The sequence below is a fragment of the Coptis chinensis genome, chromosome 6 (assembly GCF_015680905.1).
Source record: "Coptis chinensis isolate HL-2020 chromosome 6, ASM1568090v1, whole genome shotgun sequence".
Lineage (NCBI taxonomy): Eukaryota > Viridiplantae > Streptophyta > Magnoliopsida > Ranunculales > Ranunculaceae > Coptis > Coptis chinensis.
The window spans coordinates 60,378,597-60,383,827 of record NC_141461.1 but is presented as its reverse complement, the minus strand read 5'-3'; the positions used below and the strand labels follow the sequence as shown (position 1 = coordinate 60,383,827).

Genomic DNA, 5,231 nt, shown 5'->3' with positions numbered 1-5,231 from the left:
ATCAAAATGTTTCGTGTTCCTAAAACTTAAATCATTACTCACCACAAATCGTCATAAATCCGGGCCCACGAATCTAGCCCAATAGTTCCCGCACATTCCCCAAAACCTAAATTCAAAACAAAACAGTTGTCATACAAGTGCCTTCAAACTTTACTTTTTAAACCGTTCTTATCCCACGCAACCGCTGTCCACAGAACGGATAAAAAAGGGGGTTGTGTAAGTACCATCTGTTCTACACTACAGAGCACGTGTCCACAAGGCAGGACGCCTTATCTCAGCTCGTCCCATAATATCAGAACGTACCAACGACCCAACACCCAAGTCGTCACCAACGGCAGTTACAACCATACATGGAAAGATATCAACTAGTACAATCCTGGAGCTCAATCAACGCAACAATCAAGGAGTCATTTACTTTGTAATATCAGAGTAATGGCAAATCATCAAGATAGCATACAAGGTGGATCTACAATCCATAACTGTTCAGACACGCATCTACAAATAGAGAGATATGAACTACGTAAGGCTTGATTCAAGTTTACCCCGAGAAACTTAATTCGTAGGCAACTCTTATCCCAAGAAGAGTGCAGCCACTTCCTATCCAACAAATCATCAGGTCGTAGTCCCAAAATAACCAACATCTACACTTGGGTTGTCAAATTACTTGGGTCAACAATTTCTTTTTACTATCTAATGTTGCAATTCAAACCTGGTATCTCAGTTTCGATAGGAGCCTTTGGGGAACTGGGAGGGAATAGTTTCTTCACAACTCAACGTGAATGTCAAGTGAGACGTTTCTCTTGCAACCATTTACTTCGTTGCCAAATGCCCACCATAGCTGTCGTTGATAAATCCATTTATAGAAAAAAAATAATAATATCATTTTGTTTATAATGATAATCCGTGAGCGGAGCGAACATTTTGGGAGAAGGGGGGGTTATGCAGACAAAAACCAACTTGGTTGGTTTCTGTCTGTATGTCCTCATCTCTTCCCTTCTATTTTTTCTCTTCGTCTCTCTCACTCTCTCTTTTCTTCTCCCTCTCCAGACACTCTAAATCTCCACTCCTCCTTCTCCATCTCCACTCCTCCATCTTCCTCTCCCACTCTGCTCACCCCCACTGCTTAGCAGTATACTAATATTTTTAAAACCGATGTACACTTTTATCCCCAACTTCACCCGAGATGATAACTAGAAAATCAGAAAGAGTCAGACGCTTGTGATTTTATGAAATTGTCAATTGCTGGAAATTAAGTATGTCCCATGCTCTCTTAACATAAAGCACCTACATTTTCTCAGGAAAATGAAGCAGCTCGAACGAACGATGAATGGTGCATATCAACGGTCAAGAAATTGAAAGAAGCCTCTCCATTAGGCCTAAAGGTTTCCTTAAGATCTGTGAGTCCCTGCTGAAGCCTCTACACTACTTTTGTGGTTTATGACCACATGTACTACCTACTGCTTCAGCCTTCAGATACGAGAGGGTATATATCAGAGTCTTGATCAATGCCTTGTTCGTGAGTATCAGATGTCCCTTAAAGGGATTTCCAAACAGATCTCTAGAGACTTCTGCGAGGGAACCGCCTTTAAATTTGAATAATGCTAACTGTATGGTGCTAAATACATGTTTTACATCTATGCTTTTCTATTATTTATTAGGGTGTTAGAGCACGATTGGTGAACAAGGACCTTGCACCCAAGGTATTGGCAACATATTTTCTCCTAATCACATGCATTCCATATAAGTGGTGATTGCAGTTTATAGTACAACATCCTTGTGGTGTTATATATGCAGTGGGATCCTTCTTGTTTGGACCAAGTTACAAGAGAGATGGTCGATCATTATTTTTCTCCACTTAGTGAATCTGAACCAAAATTGGAGTTGCCCACAAAAATTGCGAGAAGCGTTCTTCTGATTGGAGGCATACTGCAGTTACTTATTCTTTACTTAACTAAATTTAAATGTAGTTCTTTTGTCTAGAATGAACGTTTGATGTATCATTGTTACTGATTTACAGGAAATGCCATATGTTACTCTTGAAATGTTTTATCCTATGAAATTTTATTCCTTAGTAATACACAGAGTTGTACACTGAGGCATCTGGGTCTTGCTTGTGATATATGTACAGATTAAATGATATGTTGATATTTTTTAAATGAGATTTGCAATGCCCTTGAATGAAATGTTCTCTTTTTGTACTTATAATTCATTTTCTTTGATGTTCATTCCAATTTCTTTTAATTGGTATTAGGACTGCTTTATTGAAAATTTCAATATTATGGTTTTTTGTTCAATGAAGGATCAAAGACACCCAAGAAGAGTAATGAAGCAGTGTTGAAGGATTGGTTGAAAAAGTCGAATATTCGAGGTGAACGAGTATGGCTAAATTCTTCATTGATTCCAATTTTGGAATACCTAGTGCCATTGCAGTGACTAATAAACACCAAAAGGAATTCTTCTTGGAGAGCATAGTCATCGAAGGGTTGGCGTGTGGACCAGTTCATTTCTCTTGTAATTCATGGGTTCAATCCAAGAAATATCATCTAAGAAAAAGGGTATTTTTCTCTAACAAGGTAATTTCCTTTTTTACTTCCTATGAATTTGAATGCACAAGTCAAAATTTTCTCACTGGACGCTTGAATTAAATTCAAAGTGAAACCATTTGGTCTTTTTTTTTTTTTTTTTTTTTTGGCTAAGTTGGTCTTAATCTTTGAGTCAAGCAAAGACAGTTAGTTGTTGTCAAACATTTTGTCCTTGAAGGTCAACATATTCTTCCTCAAATATTACAATAATGTGGGAAAGAGAGACCTTCAAAATTATGGATTTAGGTAGTTAGGGGAATATATAAAAGTTGGTCCTGAGGATCTATTACCACTTACGACTTGTGACATTGAGTGTTCATTAATTATTGAGCTTTCTTTTGTTTTTTTGGTTTGAGCAGCCATATCTGCCTTCACGAGACACCAATTGGGGCCAAAAAAAAATTAAAAGAAAAGGAACTGAGTGATCTCAGGGGTGATGGTCAAGGAGAGAGGAAGCACTCGGATCGGATATATGACTACGCCATATATAATGATTTAGGTAATCTAGACAAAGGGATTGATCTTGCTAGGCCCAAACTTGGAGGTGAAGCGATTCCTTTTCCAAGGCGGTGTAGAACTGGGCACTCTCCAACTAATACTGGTTGGTTCCCTGACTATTATACATATTGTAACAATGTTCAGACTTCTCGCCATGGAAATATATCGTATTTGTAGCTATCCCTTCTAGGGACCAAACCACCATTTCAAATTTAGTGAAGAGACTAAGATGTATCTACGCGTACAATTTCCTACAGATATAAATGCAGAAAACATGGTTGAGAAGTCATTGCCAATGTATGTGCCGAGATATGAAGCATTTGAGGAATCAAAACAAGATACATTTTCAGCCTGGAGGCTAAGGGGAGTGCTCCACAATTTGATACCATCATTAATTGCCAGTATTTCCACTGGATAATCATGACTTGAAGTCCATGTGTACTATCACAATATATTTTGGACTTCACTGTCACAATATATTTTGAACTTCAGTCATATTTTCTTGGCCCACCTGATAATTATAAAAGAAGGCTGGACTATCGAAAAAAAAAACTTTGTTGCCTACTAGAACCACCAATAGGTACATCAATTTTATTTTCAGACCACAAGCAATCAAGTTGACCCTTCTTCTGAAAGCACACCCAGTTGCAACTTGCAGTTCTTGTGTTACAATTTAAATGTTTCGAAACACCAATTTGTTCGCAGCCATTGATTAAATTTATTCTTTAACTTGTGTAACAGTGTAAGATTGTGAATTTCATTCTATTGCATAAAGAATTCTCACGAGTACATCTCAACTTTTTGTACAGTCGGAAGCATATGCATGCAATCTGTTCTTGGACACTCTGATAATTCATCAGAAAATTCACCAAAGATGGCAGGCGATAAATACAAGCGCATTGCAACCCAACAAATTAACATCTTTACTCTCATATAAAATTATCGGCCGGTTCAATCAAGCACACGTTAACATTAAGAAAATGAAAAAGTGGAATACTTACCTATATTAAACTATGGTGACAAATTGACAATTATTGTGTCCTTGCAATTACACTCACACTCTTAGATTGTGCATTAATGCAATAAAATATCCAATTTGTATTAGATTGTTGCATCTGACTCTTCTTCTTTGTACATATATTTTCCCTATAATCAATATAAGAGACCCATACAAAAGGCTTGGAATCAGCAGTGAAGCTTCTGAGGATGAAATACAAGCAGCAAGGAACTTTTTGATTAACAAATATGCAAGACACAAGTTTAGTGTCGATTCTATAGAATCAACACATGGCAAGATAATTATGCAGAAGTTTCATGAAAGGAGGAGACCAAAAGTTAACATCAAGAAAAAAATGAGGGATGTAACTCAGTCACAGGTTATGCTGGCTGTCACAAGTATATTTCAAACTCCTTCCACCAACTTCATCATAAAGACGGCTGTCGTCTTTATAGTACTTGATGTGTTTAGCATACTCTTTCCGACAGAGGATAGACCGACTCTGTAGATGTTAATATCTTTTTTGAGAACCATATATTCATATATGATTGTCTAAAGAGCAAACTCCGAGCTCTGCTATATGGGTATGCATACAGATAGTTCTTTTACCACTAAGATCGTATAATACTGCTCTCTGGATCTTTGTGTTTGTTTTGTTGGATAACACTAGGCTTTACTCACTCAGGATTGATTCCACCTGTACGTCGAGGTCCAAGGAGTTTGGAAGTCACAACTTCACTCTTAACTTATCTACTTCTTTAGGTTTCTTCTACTTATCTAAAGTGATAATTGCAGTACCCTTGGCATCATATTTTCTGTGAAGTAAGTGGGTCAAAAGTGGATGTTTATGGATGTTCTGGCATCTCTCTTATTATTGCGGCGAGCATTCACATTTTGTTTGTTTCTCTATTATTTTTATGACTTTCTTGTTGGTTTTATCCCTCACATGAGGAGGAAAGGATTTCATTATGCATGGAAATGTCAGAGTGCAACCCGCGCCCATGCCGTAGAAGACTTCCAGTGATTTCAGCGCGACCCGTGCTTGCCCGAGGCGCTACCTGCGCCCAAGTCTATTTTCAAAAGAAAATTGGGACCGCGAGTTTGCAATAAGAGTTAGAGTTTTTGGCAAAACCTAACACCCATAAAACACAAGA

General features: G+C 37.7%; 1 pseudogene; it reads left to right on the top strand.

Annotated features, from left to right (window-relative positions):
* The first annotated feature begins 2,378 nt into the window (after positions 1-2,378).
* On the top strand, positions 2,379-4,863 carry LOC147493795 (uncharacterized; annotated as a pseudogene).
* Positions 4,864-5,231: the final 368 nt, after the last annotated feature.